General features: G+C 42.8%; 1 protein-coding gene across 1 annotated transcript in view; it reads left to right on the top strand.

Annotated features, from left to right (window-relative positions):
- The window catches only part of SPEF2 (sperm flagellar 2), a 134,313-nt gene that overhangs the window by 255 nt on the left and 128,058 nt on the right, over positions 1 to 6,000 (top strand). The window lies entirely within an intron of this gene.

Here is a 6,000-nt window from a genome sequence, read left to right as displayed (position 1 = left end):
CGGGAGGCGGCGAGGCTGGCGCGAGCTGCGCAGGTGGGGTGCCTGTGCAGCGGGTGACCCCTCTTCTTTCGCCCCAGACAGGGCCAGGCTCCTCCCATCCCTACGGTGCCATCCCTGGCCTGCTGTGTTGGCAAGCCCACGAAATGTGTGTGCTCCTGGACCCTTAGCAGTACCTTCTCTGAGTGTGTTGCCTCCAGTGTAAAGTAGACCCCAGGCATCCTCTCCATACACCTGCCATCAGGTGTGACTTAATGCAGAACATGTTGACATGTACACACTTCGCAGGTTCAGCCCCAAATGTACAGACATTAGCTGGCGACTCTTTACTCTTGCCCAAAGCTAACTTTATTCTAACCTGACTTCATTCCCAGCCATGCAGTCGCCACCCAAAGTCTCTAAATCTCACAGAGGCGGCTTTACATGCTGGCATCTGCGGTGAGAGCCAGGGAATCCCAGCTCAGCACCCTGCTCCCTCTCAGCGTCTTTCTGTTGTTTCAAAAACAAGCGTTAGTTTTCCAGCTGGGATTGTTTTGGCTCAAGGCAAGAGGTTTTCAGCCCAAATAATTTCAGCCTGTTTTCCCAGAAACGCCCTTGCATAACACCAACTTGCTACCTCTTATTGAACACTTAGGCACTTACATCGGACCCCGTGCTAAGCCCTTTATGTCGATTTTCTTATTTAATCCTAAAAACAAACAAAACAAACAAAAAACCCTAAGGACATTGTCCCAGGTGTACTGATGAGTAAAAGGGGCTGAGAGCGCGTGGAGATTTGCTCAGGGTCGCACAGCTAGAATTTGAAGCTAGTTCTTTGACTTGTGCTCCTGGGCACTATCTTGTACAACTTTATATGTAGGGAATATATTTTTAAATAACCCAGCTCCCCCAAATTTATTCATGTGAGCTCCTTTTATAGGAATCATTGCTCAATTTGAAGTCACAAGAAATACAGAGACTCATCCACCGAGGCCTGTTGTAACTTCACAGGGCATAACCTAATTCCTCGATGGTTAGGTGCCAACGGTAGACTTATTAGCGTTGGTTTAGAAGTGATTCTGTCTTTGTGTTACTTGCTGGGATAAAGAGAACAGGAGAAGAATGCCACAGGAGTGCATGTGCTTCCTTGACGAGGTTGAATAATGGTTCAGTCATTTTTCAGAGGCAGCTACAGTCCGTTGATTTCTGGATCATTCTGAAAGACAGAAGTCGATTTGGATAAAGCACATTATTGACCTCTGAGTTGCCTGGACTGCCCTGAATATCAGCTGTAAAGAAAAAGAATTCCAATGACCCTTAACTGAGAAATCTCCCTCCTCTTAACGGAGGGAGGTTTCTGGAGTCACTAGGAACTTGTGAAGTCCCAACATATGAAGATTCACATCTATGTTACCAAAGCTAAGCATCTTCAGTGAGTTACATGTAACCCGACCATTTCCCCTAGAAAATGGTGCTCAGATGTGTATGTTAATGAAATGTCTTAGACTACACAAAAGTTGCTCAACACAAAATGACACCTGAAATTCAAGCAATTATTTTCATAATGAAAAACAAGTAATGTAATGTTACTAAAGAATTTGCTGTAAAAAATGTTAAGGACACTCCATTATTTTCAAAAATAAACATTGGCTCTGATTTACAAAACTCTTATGAATTCATCATAGGAGGAAACTAGCATCAGAATATTCTCCACAAAAAAAAGTGAACGTTCTTAATAATTGAGTAGAAACCTTTGAATTCCATGTACTATACCAGTCAGATCCTTTGTAAAGATGGATGTACAAGATAGCCCATGCTCTTTTGGATTCTGGGTGTGGCTATGTTGAAAATTTTGCAGTATCCAAAATAGAAATAATAATCTCTAGGTCCCCATTTTATACCTAAAGTAAGAATAAGAATTGCTATGTAGTTGGGAGGGTATTAAATGAGGTTGCAAATGAAAAATACCTACCACAGTTCTTAACATCTACTACATTAAGATACTGAAAAAATATATTATCTCAACAATTCTTCTGTCTCTCACTTTATGTTAATGCCTAGTACAGTGCCTGTCATGTGGTGGCATTTAGTAAATAATTGTTTATTACCTGAAAGTCTGCGAGGGAGGCAAGAGTATAGGCCAGCCGTGGGCAAACTATGGCCCGCGGGCCGGATCCGGCCCGTTTGAAATGAATAAAACTAAAAAAAAAAAAAAGACCGTACCCTTTTATGTAATGATGTTTACTTTGAATTTATATTAGTTCACACAAACACTCCATCCATGCTTTTGTTCCAGCCCTCCGGTCCAGTTTAAGAACCCATTGTGGCCCTCAAGTCAAAAAGTTTGCCCACCCCTGGTATAGGCTGAATCTTATGGATTTGTTCATCTTGAGAAGGTCACCCTGGAAACATTGACCCTCAGCTTTGTGAGTTCAGAAGCTGTTTTATTATTTTAAGCAAGTTCTTGGGAATTGTGTCCTACTAACTGAAATCACATTTTCCTGATTTTATAAACCAGGGGACCAATTTATCATGAGGAAACGATAGCAGAACAACCAATCCTGGCAATTGAGCAGTGCACCATCTTAATGGGCAGGTGGACTTGGGAGAAGAGCAAATTTATAGATCAGATTGCTCACTGACAATCAGAAATTAGGTATTATCAAAAGAGCTCTCAAATTAAGCTAATATTTGATTTGTTTTACTTATCTGCTCCACAGATATTGCATCTACATAGCTGTGACAGGTTAGATTAGATTAGGTTAGATTCTATTAGTCATATTCCTTCCTTCCTCTCCTATTTCTCCTCCTCCTCCTCCCTTCTTCTTCTTCTTCGTCCTCCTCTTCCTCCTCCTCCTCCTCCTCTTCCTCCCCCTCCTCCTCTTTTCCCACCAGCGCAGGAAAAACTCTACTGCTCAATTTTCCAGTGTCACCACTACTACAAAAGTTTCTGAAATTACAATATTTGTCTATTCTTTCATTGCAGCAAATCTCTATTCTTAATAAGTTTAATTAATATATCCAAAGATTATAGTTTACATGATATGTAAAAAAAATTAAATAGATAAAGTTATAAGAGATAGGCTGTTAATTTTTTTGTATAAGTGAGTTTCCATAGGTGGCTAATTTTGTTCTTTCATATTAACTCTTAGTAATTTTTGTTTTAAAGAGTGACATTTTTTATTATTATTTGCATTCTTTATTTGAGACTCCTTGTGCACTACCTAGACTTTGTTGATTAGGTCTTATGTCAAGACCTTTTCAAGAGTATCAAATTTTATTTTTTAAAAGGAGCTATTAAAATATTTTATAGACTATTTATATACATTTTATAATATACTAGAGGCCTGGGTGCATGGATTCATGCACCGGTGGAGTCCCTCAGCCTAGCCTGCACCCTCTCCCAATCCGGGATCCCTCAGGGGTTCTCGGACTGCCGGTTTTGGCCCTATCCCTGCAGGGCCTATGGGGATTGGGCTGAAACCAGCATTCCGACATTCCCTGAGGGATGTACCAGTGTGTGAGGCAGCAGGTGGCTGGGAAGGAGCCTGAGCCGGGACGGATGCCTTGCCGCTCCTGCTCATCCCAGCTCGATGCACCTACTGCTGCCACCTCCGCTTGCTGCTCGGTAGTGCTGCCACGGAGGCAGGAGAGGTTCCTGCTGCTGTAGCTGCGCTCGCCAGCAGTGAGCTTGGCTTCTGGCTGAGCGGCACTCCCGCTGTGGGAGTGCACTGACCACCAGGGGGCAGCTCTTGCATTGAGCATCATAGCGGTCACTTTAAGCTTTTATATATATAGATTGTGGTGACCTATTATTGGCCTATGATGACCTTACCATATCAAAGACTCATAGAACTTGAGATCTGAAAAGGAATCTCAGACATCATTTAATTCTTCTTTGGCATATAAGATAATTAAATAAGATATGTTTAGAGATTTGTTTAGGGTTATACATCTAGGTAGTGGCAAGTTAGCAGTAGATTCTGAGTCTGCTGACTTTGAATTCATTCCTCTTATAATCTGGTGTCACTAAACCACACATTTTTCTCATGCTTCACCCCTCAGAGTCATTAGGAAATATATTGCTCCTCACATAATACCACAGATTTTGATACTTTCTAGCTAGCTCAGCAGCATTTCCCTTCATTAAAACTTGGCTTCTTTGGACTAGAGATTGAGACAGCAAATCTAGTAACAGAAGGCTGTTGCATAAATCAGTTTCAAAATTTTAAGATAGGAAGTTTCAAGAAAAGAATGTCGCCCGAAATTTAAACCATGAAAGGAGGTTATAATAACACAGAGATTGCATTTTGAACAGTAAATCTTGGGAAATATGATCAAGTCTTCAAATGAGAAGATTGGCCACCCTATTCTCACAGTGGAGGAAAATAAATGGCCAGTCTCCTCTGTACAAGACTGCAGTATACACCTGTAGCTGAACAAAGTCAGGTTTATTGTCCAGTTGACAGCTGTGGGGCATCTCAGTGAGAGGGTGTGAGAAAGGATTTAAAGCATTTGTACTTGCATTAGTTGTTTCTGAGGAGGGTTCAGGGAAGTGGTGCTTTGCTCTGAGTTCCATACTGTCAGAAGCATAGGCGTCTGTATGGCAGGGCACCTTCATAAATCTTATCCAGGAAGTGGAGAGAATAAAGTGCCACAAAGCCACGACTGGTAAAAAAGCAGCAACATGCCTGGCCGGTGTGGCTCAGTGGTTGAGCGTTGACCCATGAACCAGGAGGTCACTGTTCGATTCCAGGTCAGGGCACGTGCCTGGGTTGCAGGCTTGATCCCCAGTGGGGGGCATGCAGGAGGCAGCTGATCAGTGATTCTTTCTCATCATTGATGTCTCTCTTTCTCTGTCCCCTTCTCCCTTCCTTTCTCTGAAATCAATAAAAACATTTTTTTTAAAAAAGCAGCAACCCCTCATAATGGGAAGATTAGTGAATATTTGGTCATTTTTGTGTTTTGGACAACTTTGTTTTTGTCGGAGTACAAACATGATTACAGAGGGATTTTGTTCTCGTCTTGATCCATCAGCGTCTCAGAGTGGCCTTGTCTGGCGTTGGTGTGCTGTGAACCTGATTATGTTTGGCAGGAGAATGCCAAGGCCTGGCCCTGAGGGCCGGCCAGTGCCTAGGAACACCAAGGCCTGATGAGGCCAGGCTGGTTCCCCGTCTTCAGCAGCTGCTCTTCTCTCTCTCAACTAAAAGTAAACTTGCTTGACTTTTTAAATGTGGTTGATAATGCAGGCTGGAACGTTGCTCTTCTATTCCAGGAAGAGTGAAGGCCATTGAGCATAGCATGGATAGGTCTACAGACTCTTATACACAAGTCCAACACCCAAATGTCTCTTTATTCATTTGGTGGCAAACCTTGACCGGAAATGCTGTGACGCTATGTTTAGTCTTTATTTCTCCCACTCAGATGTTTTGCTGTGGAAATCAACTGTGTTTTGATTGCACGTGTTTTTGGTTGGAGTGTTAGAGCTTATCTGGCCCTAAGTGTCGGCCTGTATCTTAATTTAAAAGACAATGTCAAATATTTGCTCTCTGAGTACTGAATCGCCTTTTAGGTAAGAATGTACTGTAGTCATTGAGGATCTATTATTGAGCTTCTGAATTAACTAATTAATATAACCTGTTATCTTAAATTAGGAGGCAGTAAGAATAACAAAAATTGTCACTGAGCATTTACGATATGCCGGGAATAGCACTAAGCACTTTGCATGCACTATCTCATTTAATTCTCAGACCAACTCTCATGAGGTAGAGATGCCCAAAGGCCAGTGGCTTCTACATGAGCAAGGACTCAAAGTCAGAGAATCTGCCTCCCCTCGTGGCCGCTTTGGAGTGTAGAAGGCCTGTCTCCTTCCCGTGCTTTCTCTGGCTCAGGGCCCTTCCGGTGGAGAAGCGCAGGGACGATCGCCCCGCGGTCCTGGCCTAATACACACCTTTCACGAAGGCCCACTTCACAGCTCTCAGCAAAATGCACTTTAGTGCTGGGGATGAGTTACGCGGCGTGGAA

This window comes from Myotis brandtii, unplaced genomic scaffold, assembly GCF_000412655.1.
Source record: "Myotis brandtii unplaced genomic scaffold, ASM41265v1 scaffold384, whole genome shotgun sequence".
Taxonomy (NCBI): Eukaryota; Metazoa; Chordata; class Mammalia; order Chiroptera; family Vespertilionidae; genus Myotis; species Myotis brandtii.
The sequence above is the reverse complement of the archived record's forward strand: the minus strand, read 5'-3'. Positions and strand labels throughout refer to the sequence as shown.